We start from the raw sequence: 12,151 nt of genomic DNA on the forward strand, positions 1-12,151 counted from the left end.
TAGCTTTTCTTCAAGCTCAATAAAGGTCAGGCTTCCCCCGAAACATTTAAATTATAGTAGAACACCAGACTCTTTTACTAACTCAGCAGGATTTCAATGTCCTTTGTCAACTGTGATGCTTCTGTTGTCAGCATTTGCGTTACCAAGAAGTGACCCTGATATCTCAGTGTTCCATAGATGCATTCCTCCACTTCCATCTTGTTTTCTTGTACATTTGGTAGAGAACAAGCACATTACTTCTACCTTTAGGAGAGAGTGTCAAATCAGAATTTTCCCGTAATATGGGGTAAAGAGATCTACACTTACTTCTGGTCAGCCTGCCGACTGAACTCACTGCTGCCAGGAGCTAAGTGAGTTAAGTCACGGCATGACTTTCCTGACCTGTAAACCTGGGCCTACTTACCTGCCCTCAAGCTAAACTGACCTCACCTGAGAGATGAGAGTAGATAACCTTTCCTGAGACCAGATCACTTTAGTGTGCCTAATTTTTGGAGGACACCATCTGGAACAAGTTCTGTGGGTACAGCAGTGGGTAACCAGCTAGAAGTGAGATGCTAACTCAACTGCTAGAGCCAGCCTCTGTGTGTTGCTACAGACAACCAGCAGGTGCAGCTTCCCCCAGATGCAGATGATGTCTGCAGGAAACTCAGGACTAGGAAAAGCCTCTGAACATTCATCCCAGACAGCAAGTTAACAAAGTGGTGTACACCCTCATTCTTACTTTCCTACCTTAAATATGACATACAGTACTTAAATTTGTGGTCTGCAGGATACTGCAAAGTAACTCAAGGGCTTGGAAGAAGCCACTAAAGTTCCCTGTGCTGGTCAAATCCTGGCCCTGTATTCTGATTTCTATAGTCTATTGTGATTTCCATTATGCTGAGAAGTCATCTTTAGGGTTTTTGCTGTCAGCCATTCTCAACAGTATGAGGACCTAGGCAGCAGGTGAAAATTTGTAATTATAGGTGAAGTAACAGTATACAGACTCCTTAAAGCTTTATTCTGCTTCACATGTTAGGTCAGCATTAGAAGTGTCATGTGCAGCATTCAGTACACAGTGAGTTAGTTTATATTAGCAGCATCAATAATCTTACATTGTTCTTGGCTGCCCCACATTCCCACCCTTGCCACAGTCAGATGTTGTGTGAGTGGTGATATACAGAGGCCACTTGTTGAGTACGAGGTGTGTGGCTGGGAGGCTGGCCTCATTGGGGAGCTGCTGCAAGCCATCTGGGTGCCATCCTATAAGGAGCCAGTGGGCTCAGGTGGTGCTTGTGTTTGAATCAGGAGGCAACAAATCTCCAGAGGACATGCTTATTCCTGCAGGGAAACAAACAAAGGTTTTAACTGCTCATTCCAAAGGCAGACGGTGCTGGCTCAGATGGAAAGAAATCTGCAAATTCTGTATCCTGAGATGAGACTTGAAGTGTCCTTCCCCATGGAGGGGACAACATTGGAGTGTAAGTTAACAGTGAAAAGTCTTGAACATCAGACCTTGTGTCAGATAGTTAAGGATACTTAGGACATCCCACCTGAGGGCTTGCAAAAAACATAGTAGGTGCATAGCTAGGCGAAGGATAGCATGACCCCAGTCTCCACCCTAAACTGTGCCGGCCACTTTAAGGTAACTTCTTCCATCTTCAGAACCACGTCTGATGGCAGGCATTAGGGGTACAAAATCTAGTCATTGCTTCTTAGAAGGTTCTGATGCTTTCAAATTAAAACCCAAACTGAAGCTAAATGAATGATAGCAAACAACTTTGTGCTGAAGCTGTCTCTTTACAATTGGCTCAGGTCTCCATACCTTTAGATTTACCTCAAATCATTTGGCCCAACTGCTTCTCAATGCCTCCCCTGTCATATGGCCCACATCTGGTCTGGATGTTTAAAAAACATACTAAAAGTATATTCTAAGACACTCACAGGCCCTTTAGAGTTATGTTTTCTGGCTTATGATCCTGGGTTTTAGTCAACTCTATCAGCAAATACAGATTCCAGAGCCAGTGATTTAGCTCAGTGGCACCAAGCCTGCCTCCCAAACATGAGGTTGTGAGTTCAATCCCCAGTACAAAAAAAAAAAAGGATTCCATTTGTGAAAAGAACATTCATAATGAATGCAAATGGTAAAGTCACTAAAGCTTGGAACAAGAGTTCCTGTGCTAAGTGGTAGTCATGGTCTGGAAGTTTAGCAGCATGTGATGGAACATGAACCTGCACACAGGTTGAAGCTCCGGTCTAGTGGAGAACTCTAAGAAAAGATCCCTATCTCAGGCCAAGGGCCTGGACACACCTCCAGATAGGAGTATCCTTCTTCCCCTGATTTGCAGATAGGGAAACCAGTTAGGGTTAGCACTGGTAACTAAGTGTGACACGGAATGGTAGATGCTGAACTTGAAGTTTTACAGGAGTTATTCTTGCTGATCCTAAGCTCCATTTGTTGAGCCATGTGAGCATGGCATGGCCATCAACCAGATCCTGCTGTTAGTCATGTTCCCATCTAATGAGGTGGATTGGGGTTAGAAAAAAAAAGTTTCTGGTAATAGTTGGGTCCCATCCTCTTCCTTAGAGATGTTCTTGTATGGGAAAATCTAGATGACATGAGAATTAGAATTTTCCAAATGCACAAAACCTAACATGGCACAAGTATAAAGCCATAAGTACTGAATAAGGAAGTCAGAGGTGGGGCTAATTGTACCTTAGTGCTGGTACATAGTCCGGGTAACTGTCATCTTGAACTAGAGACTGGACTCCAGGACTTCCAGACCCTGAATGAAAGGTCTGTACTTTAGCTGTTGTAGCAAAAATCAATGTCGTTGAGACAAAGTCAGGTAAAAGTATGGAAAGTTGGGGCACATGAAATGCTTGTTAAAGCTGTGCCCCTGAAAGATACATTCAGTTAACATGTACTATAAGTTAACAGGGTTCCTATGAGTATTAAGCCTGGGACAGGTGACATGAGAGAATTCTCGTGTGGCTGGATCAGCACCCTATGTTCTTGGGAAAGGGGTGGTCCAGATGCTGCCCTGATGACAGGTTATATAAAACAAGGGCAGAGAGATGTCCTAGAGATCCAGGTCTCAAGCACTCTTTTCTCTCCCTGCCTGCTTCCCCCCAATGGACTTAGTCAAGTCAGTGAGGGATGTTTAGAGAACAAGAATTCCAGAATCACCATCCCTTAAGCACAGGGTCAGTGTGCCAAACAATGATTAGGAGGATCTCAGTGATATGAAACTAGTCTGAGGACCTCAGGTCAGTTATGGATGTACCAAAGGTAGCCTCCCAGAAGCAGTAGCCCCTGCCCATAGCTTCCTGAAGTAGAACCATAGGGACTGCTGGTTTGTCTGATTTAAACTTGTCAAAGCATTCATCTCTATCCTGTATACAAGAATCAGTTGGTAAAGAGCTTTCACCTCTTAGCCTGCATTTGGTAGACCAATATCTCCTGATGAGCCTCCTCTCACCAATGAGTAGGAAGCATACCAATGTCACCTGAATACGGTGGTAAGTGTGTTCCTAAGCCATCTTGGGTAACACATGCTCATTGACTCTGGGGAAAAAAATGGGTTTATACCCTGAGGGTCATTTTCATGGTGTCAAAATTGATCACCTGCCCAGTAGATCTCTGATCATAAGACAGCTGTGAAAACGGGGATTTCACAACCAAGGTGTCATTCTAAATGCATCAGAGTGCCTTTGCCATGGATGAGGGGTAAGGAGAGTGATTTTAAAAGAACAGAATGAGTTTTAAGTTCTCTGACTTCCTCATTTCTGGAGCGGGGAGTCTCTAAATGAGAGCTGTTAGTTGAGATTAGAGTACAAAATTCCTCAGACCATAATTAGCAAAACCAAACTGCCCGTGGCCACATGGTCTGGGGGATAAATAAGCTCAGAGAACCAGCACACTTTTCCTCTTGCAAGTCCCGAGTCAGAGTGGATCTCAGCGCTAGAGGGATGGACCAGGAAAGTGACCAGATTAGCATGCCAAAGCTCAGTGTCAGGAGCAGAGAAGAAAAAGCCCTAAATATGGTAAGTTGAGGATAACAAGATTAAGAACTTAATTGAAAGAAGTTGGACTCACCAGTTTTTATTTTCTCCACTGCCCTGCTCCATGGGTGGCAAAAAGTATAACTCTTTGACTTCTATAAAGGACCATAGATAGCTTTAAGTTTTTTCCTTTATTTTTGGGAAGAGGACAGAGGGGAATAATATGAACATGAAAGGTTGGGTAACCTGAAGAAGCTAAAGTGGTTTGTATAGCTTCTCTGGTGTGAGAAACTGAAAGTGTAAATAAGGATCAAAATGTATAATAGATAATGTGAAATAGGAAGAAAAGGTCAAAAGAGGTAGAGGGACTGGGAGGGGTAGCAGAAAGGAAAAAATATGAGAAAAGGAAAAATAGAAACAAAATCCTTGTAAATAGGAAGGGGTGGAAGGGTTGAAGGGAGGGCAGGGGATTAGGAAAAATATAAGAACCAAGATACATCATGTAAAGGTACAAATTCCAAATGATGAATGTCATTGTATTGTATACCTAAAATACACCAATAAACTCAATGGAAAAAAAATAAAAATGTAACATTATCATCTAAGGATTTAAAATTCTGTGGCAGTAAATAAGGAACTAAAAAAGTCTCTAAGACTCTTGTTTTGACCTTGTAGGTTAGTCCAAATAATGTTGACCCCATGTCACTAATAAACTGAATGTATCTTTTTTGTCTCCTGTTTCAGAATTGAGAACCAGATCCTTATCTGAAATCAGGAATACTAGGAGTGTGACAGATGTATCTTTTGTCGTATATGAACTTATCACAGTTAGGATTTCAGGTAATATGACAGGGCAGGGCTGCCGCATTGTTCCCAGCACTCAAGTCCTAGAGTCTATGTTCTTTCCTATGAAATGAGGACACCTCTACACAAGTGGTCCTCACCATTTTCAGTGATGAACCTGGGATGTGTCTAAGTTCAACCAGGATCCTCAAGCCTTTGAGGTCTCCAGTGTAGAGTTTCTCCCTTTGGAACACTTCAAAGGCACGAAGCCTTGCAACCTGAAATCCAAGGGCCCAGATAAGTCTTGACTCTGTAAGATCTCTCCTTTCCTTACTAATACTTACCTGGATGCTCCCTCTGCTGCCTCTGGAAACCCAGGTCTGTGGCCCTTTCTGTTTCTGTCCTTCCCTTGTGTGAGTAAGCCTGGGGGAATCTATCCAAAACTGCCAATAGGATTTCTGGTCACCCAGGATACTGTATGCCTGAAGTCCTCTGGCTGCCCGCTAGAGTCTGGCTCACTGGGTTGGATGAACATGCAATCACTGGCCTCCACACCTGAGAGTTTAGGAAATCTGCCAGGCTATTCTTCCCTTATTTCCCCCTCATGTTTCCTCCAGGGTGACTTCTCAGTTGTTTAAGGCCTGTTGGAGTCCATATCGTTCTCCTGTGTTTTCTCTGCTCCGGAGAAGGAATCTTCTATCCACTCTGCATCATTCCTTCCCCATCTCATAGAATATTTCACCTGACAGTCTCATCTTATCTCAGGAGCAGGATCTCCAACGTGATAATCTCCCTGGTTAGCCATTTATCCACTGGTAGTTATGACATGGCTCATCTATAGGACTTCTTCAGGTCACGGGGTCTAAACTCATGTAGTTTGAATTCCCCCACCCCCACAGTAGATTCCAAATTGTCATAAATGTAACACGACAGTCAGGTCTGAGGGATTTGATGGAGGATGTACCACCTGGCCAGGAGGTCTGTGCATGCCTGGCCACTCTGTTTCTATTCCCATTGCTGCAAGCTGCTCTCTGGCTATTTCTCATGACTCTAGCTAAGCATGTTTTGTATCCCATAACCTATGGCTTCAAATAATGCCTATGTTCTGCATCCCTTTTTTCCATCTGTACCCCTAGTGCAGCCCTGCTGAGCTCAAACCACCAGCTTCAAATACCTGCCACCAGTCCCTTTTTATATCTCCCATACGTGCGATGCTGGTGGTTATAACAGAATTTATCACCTCTCCTAAACCAGGGGAGCTGACAAGCATCACTCTGCAAATCCATCTCTCTCTGCTGTTTAGACATAGAGTAAATATGGTTCTTTATCTTAGCTCCCCAGTGTCATTCCACTGATGGTTTTGTTGCTGTTTCAGGGATTTAAGCACCTATGTCACAGTCAACAGGAACTGGATGAAATGCTGTTTCCTCTTTGGAGTCTTAATCAGGTAATGATGCCACGACCCACATGTAGGTGCAGCATTTACTTGGGTAAGCAATTATAACTCCACATCCTTTAACCAGCATTCATCATGAGACCTGAAAATCCAGCTGGCTGAGGCAACTGAGAGCAGGATAATCATTCTGAAGACTTGCATGAAGCCTCTCATTGTGCATTACACATGAGTAAGTGACTGAAAGGAGTGGAGTCCAAGGTATATCTGCCTCTTAAGCCTCTCTGGACAACATGGCTCTGGAGAGGTGCAGTGTGAGATACCAGAAAAATATGCCAGATGAACAGCTTTGGCAAGCGTCATCTTCACCCATGATACTGATGCTCTGGGATGACAAAAGTTTTCTTGATACATCAAATTTTTGGTTACAACGTATTTAGGTAAAGGCTGGGTATACACAAAGGAAATACACATATCAATGAAGTAAGGTGCTTAAATGAAAACTCAGATTTCGTTGGGACATGAATCCTTATATCCCCAAACTAGTGCTGCAGTATACCTGCTCTAACAATACCAGAAATCCCACAGTGAACCTCTCTGTACAGTCATTCTGACAGGTATGGGAAGCTCAGGGATCCATATCATTGGCTGGAAATGAAGTCAAGCCTAATGCATGTTCTTAGTGATGGGTCTTCAGTCATTCTCTAGGACCTATGCAGAAAATCCCCAGTTTCTGGGAATTAGGGTAGTGTGGTGGCCCAGCCATCACATCACGAACATGTCTGAGTTGGGGAGTGAGGATTGAGAAAGGAAAGAACACTCAAGCCTGAGTGGAAACCAAGAGAAGTCTGATTTATTTCACAGAAACAGCTCCTTTTAAAGGCTCACATCAACAGGAAGCTTTTAAGGGCACACAACAACAGGAAGCACCAAGCAATTGTTTTTATCTTTATGTAAAGACCGGATTTCCTAACTCTTACAGGTAACATCAGATCTTCGGCTAAAGAGTTCCTGTTATCCCGGGGTCAAAGAATAAAACAAGCTTAACAAACAGTGTCCTTGAAAAGTAACAAATGTTACATAGATTGTGTCGATGCCTTAATTGTACAGGAAGAAGTTATTTTCCAAATGTCAAACTCCAGTGGGCCATGACTGGGCCCCCACAGGGTAGCACATTTGAGGGTAGATTTTCCAAGTTAGGAATGCTTGGAAATTCAACAGCTTGTGAACCTGTCTTTCTTAGTGTCATTTAACTAGTAGTCTGAATTAGATTGTGGGAACATTAAAGTGAACATACCCATGAAACCTTGGTCGAGGAAGGTGTGGACTCTGACCAGCAACCCACATGCTTTCCTTCACCTCCCTAGGCTTTCAACCAAGTTACAACTGATCAACCCTAACAGGTAAGAAAAATAGTGATTTGCATCTTAATATAGTGGCTCCATTTACATATTATCTTTCTTCTCTGGTGTGTAAGACTTATGCATGTAGATGGATCTGCTCATCTGTCTGATTTGTATTCTGTCTTACAAACACATTTCAGCTCACCATCCTAACACTGAAAAATACTTAGGAGGCAGCTTCAGTACTGTTAACACTAATTCTGTCCTGACATGCTTGGGTGCAGCAACAGGTGTACATACATGCTTTCTGTTTGTATGCACCTTTCAGTAAAATGTTTTCCATTGTTTTTTGGCTTTGGGAGACACACCACAGTCCTGCAAAGAATATGCCATTGACATTACTGATGTGAGGTCTGCTGTTGCTCAACATACTGGCCAGGGCTTAGAAATCTGTCTTTCATTCAGACCTTCTCATGGCTCCCATGGCAGTATTTTCTATTAGTGTTTGGAATGCTTAAAGATTCATTCGACCATAAGTAATTTTCTATTTATATATTGATGAAACATATATAAGGTGTTGTCAACATGATGCATGCCACCTCATGATCAGACTTCCCACATATTGCTACTTTGTTTGCTAGGTTAGAACAGAGCAGTCACTATGGTTATGAGCTAGGAATGCTTCTAGGGAGGTTGTAAGTAAGTGAAACATTCATGTTCTCAAGCTACAGTTCTATCCCCCTATCCCTCTAGAGCGTGGATCCCATTGGGTAAATGTCTTAGTTACTTTCCTCATTGCCAGGACAAAATACCCCAAAACCCACCACTTAACAGAGAAGTTTAAGTTGGCTCACCTTTCATTCCATGGTTGGCTGGCCCCAAGGTAGGATGGCATTGCAGAGGGGCATGTCAGAGGCATGATGCTGACCTCACAGTATCTAGAAAGCAGAAAACTTCAAGGGAGGAGCTGAGACTGGAGATACAACCTTCCAAGTCAGGACCACAGTGATCCACCTATTCCACACTTCCTAATAGAGCTATAATCCTCCTATAAAAGAATCATCTTCCAAAGGTCCTGCTGTGATTGCATAAGTCTTTGGGGGCATATATACATATAAACCAGGAAGGTGCACTTTTCTTTAAGTAGGTAAGGACATGGTGGATCACTTCATCTAGTCCGCCCATAAGTCAATCAATTATTTACTCTGAATGTTTGGGGAGCCTGCTACCTCACTTATCAGATGCTATACCTACAAATGGAGAACAAAATTCAACCAATGTTAATTTGAATAACACTCAGGTGGATAAAAGGAGACCCATGCTGAGATCACCAACGGAAGGACCAACATGATCTTGGGATGGAGCACATTTAGTATGAGTTTCAGCAAGGAGTGCAGGAGGTTTTCAAACTGAGATTAACTTGCTTTTCACTGACACATGTTTACCTGATAGTCTGCATAATAATGTTGGGACACATTTTTGTAATTAATTATACTTGACAGAAAATTTTCATCTGGGTGCTGATACTCAATGGTAACAAAAAGATCATGAAAATCAAAACTTGGAGTAAAGAACTAAGCCACTGTGCTAGGTCATGAGGCTTCTCAAACCATGTGGCTTAACTCCTATGACCCTGAGTCCCTGAAATCAAGGAGGTTAAGGGCAGCCAGTTCTTCCATGGGATTTCTCCACCACAGGATAAATCACTGAGGACTCAGAGTTCTCTGCAGTGCTCCTGTCACCTCAAGTTGACCCTCTTCATACAGCATCTCAATAGACTCCAGCTGAAGGGGAAGTCCCTCCTATGACACCAAGTAACACTGTCTCTCAAGGCAAGGACTCCCACACATATTCAGATCTGAAGAATAGCACCTCAGAAGTCATTTTGGCTAAGGGGGGATAAGGCACCTGGGCATCACAGAACACAGTCCTGTTGGGACTGCCAATGACCATAAACAATAATAGAGGGTGAGATTGGGCCACTGTGAATGAAATAGTTGTGGACATTGAATTTCCTATGAAGTTGGGAGAGAATCCCTTTGCCCAGCAATCGTGGAGGAGAAGCCCCTCTGCTCCTATTTGCTATATATCTTGTTACATTCTGAATCAATGTCCACTTTCTAATGGACAACTTAAATATGAGGGCGGGGTAGGCAGAGAATGAGACTATGTCTCCTCAACTCTCATTCTGTATTCAAAAATCCCAGTGCATTTGGCTCATTCCTGCTGTACATGAAATAGAGAAGAACATCTGACTGTGGTTCTTCAATAACACATCGGTTTCATTTCTCTGAAATCCAGGTGACAAAGTAGGGGTCATATTTCTCCAAAGGAGAACCGAGAGAAGCTGGAACATAGACACCTGTCTAACCCATAGCAAATAAACAGGGGAAACTCCTACCTCCTAAGAAATGCATAAGAATGATGGGCACTTTCTGCATGAGTTTAATGCTGAATAGAGGTGGTAGGTGCCAGGACACTCAGAGTGGGGTGAGTTTCTGCATCCTTTAGGCTCCACCAAGGTGACCTGGTTTCCTGTCAGTATGGGGTATTGGGCTGCAGGACTGGTTGCAGCAAAATGCCTCAGCTGTTGGAGACTGAAGGAGCATATTACACCTGCATTGCTCTCCCATTACTCTCACATTACTGGTGAGAGCCAGTTACATCTTTCATGAGTGAAGTTCTCCATTGGTCCACAGGGACCACCCTCCTGGATCAGAGATCTGACCTCAAAAGTCCAGGAAGGCCTCTAGCTGAGAGGAATAAGTGTGAGAAATCAGCTGGGTAATACAGAAGTTCTGCTCCTCTAGAACAACTAGTAGCTGGAAACTCCCTCAAGATCTGTTTCAGGGATTTCTGTTCATTCTCCCCATCTTCATCCTGTTCCCAATGTACATGCTGGCCCTGCAGCAGTTTTCCATGTGGTCTGATTCTTGATCTTGCCAAAGGGCAGGTTCACCTGAGACTAGTTGGAAAGAGAAAGGGATGTCATTGCATGTTATTTTGGCTTCTTCTCTCCCTCAGAAGTCACCTCCAGCTGGCAGTATCCCTCAGTGGAAGTTGCTGGAAGTCAAAGCATCATCTCAAAATCTTCCATCATCCATCTCTCTATGCATTTCCTAACCACTAACTCTCCAATTCTAGTAATTCAGCTCCTGTTCTGGCTCTGGATTGGGATTGTTAACTCTGGACCTGTGATGCTCCAAATGACCTTAAACCATCAATTGCATGGGAACTAGCTTTCTACACACACACACACACACTCCAGGTACACCCTCAAGCAAAAGAGTCCTGGGGAGCTGGCAATCTTGTTTGCACAAGCTCTTCAGGAGATTCTGATACCCACTAAAGACCCAGCCCCTGCTCTGAACAATAGCCCTCCCCACCAGGTGGCATCCCTGTGGGGCCCATCTACTTCCTTCCCTCCACAGAGATTCTCCCTCTGAATTCCCTCCTTGAGCACAGGAAGCCTTGGTCCCTGTGTGGAGCTTATTTAATGCCTCAGTGGAGCCATGGAGCTTTAGTTGTGTGTTCGCAACAGAGCACTACTATGTAATGTGGACTACAAGGAAGAATAGACACTTTAAGCTTTGGGAATAGGCCTTGCAAAGAGAGTAGCTTCAGATTAAGTGTTTTCTATATTCTCCATTCTGACTAAGGCAGCTTGGGAATTATAGATACAGTACACAGGAGGAGCTGATATCAAAAGGTCAGACTTGGAGACAAGGAAGCCCGGGGTAGAATTACAGGTGTCAGAACCTTCTATGTTGTATTCAGACCTGGGCAGTTTCTTTAACTTCTAAAATATGATCCCCTAATATCAACTTTTCTGCATATAAAAGTTATATCTCTGTTCCATTTTTGTTGCTATTAATGAGATAAATTTAATTTTAGAACCTGTAAAATACGATTTGGAATGTCTAGTCAAATCCTAGTTGGCTATTTAGTCTCATAACTCTTATCATGCATAATGAGTGGCTAATAACAAGTCCTTTGGATGACTGACTTGGGCACATCCTAAGGATAGGAGACCACTGGGTTACTATAGTTACCGCCCCAGACTTCAAACCTGATGCTATAAACAGCCTCCTGGGCCTTAAACTATGGGGCTCCAACTAGTGGAAAATATAGGCAAACAAATGAGTGACTTCTCCTTAGAAAATGTGAAGAGGGTTAGCTTGGCCTTTCCCCAAAATTCTGTGATTGGAATTTGGCAACTTGAGAGTCAGATACCATGAGTTTCCAAAAATAAAGACAAATTGGAGAAATGCTGTCTCTCAGGGCAGCACTGCTTACCCCAAAGCCAAGGGTGTTAGATGAAGGAAGTAGAGCTCAGCAAAAGGTGCAGGTGCTATCGCTGCTGTTCTTGCTGGTCATGTCCACCTGGTCATCCAGCTGTGATCTGCCCAGTCATCCATGTGATAATTCTAAACTGAATGGATTCTGTGCAGTGTGATTTTATGATGTAGGACATCACATGATACTCAGCTGTGACAGCTCACCCACTGAGCATTCCCATGCTTTGGGTGATCCATTTTTAGGTGTTTGTGGCTGCCAGGAGCTTGTTTCCAATGCAGCATATTTGCTGGTAGGAGGAAATACAGCTCTCCTCTTCCTGAAAAGTAGACTCTGGATATCTACTTGGAGG

At 43.4% G+C, this 12,151-nt stretch overlaps 1 long non-coding RNA gene across 1 annotated transcript; it reads right to left on the bottom strand.

Annotated features, from left to right (window-relative positions):
- Positions 1–1,154: 1,154 nt before the first annotated feature.
- On the bottom strand, positions 1,155–11,924 carry LOC104865854. The gene is made up of 3 exons (XR_781287.1): positions 11,800–11,924; positions 8,358–8,441; positions 1,155–1,320 (listed from the first exon to the last, which is right to left on the bottom strand). It is a non-coding gene; the product is annotated as an uncharacterized LOC104865854 (long non-coding RNA).
- Positions 11,925–12,151: the final 227 nt, after the last annotated feature.

Source organism: Fukomys damarensis, unplaced genomic scaffold (genome assembly GCF_012274545.1).
Source record: "Fukomys damarensis isolate Sample0158 unplaced genomic scaffold, DMR_v1.0_HiC HiC_scaffold_5, whole genome shotgun sequence".
NCBI lineage: Eukaryota > Metazoa > Chordata > Mammalia > Rodentia > Bathyergidae > Fukomys > Fukomys damarensis.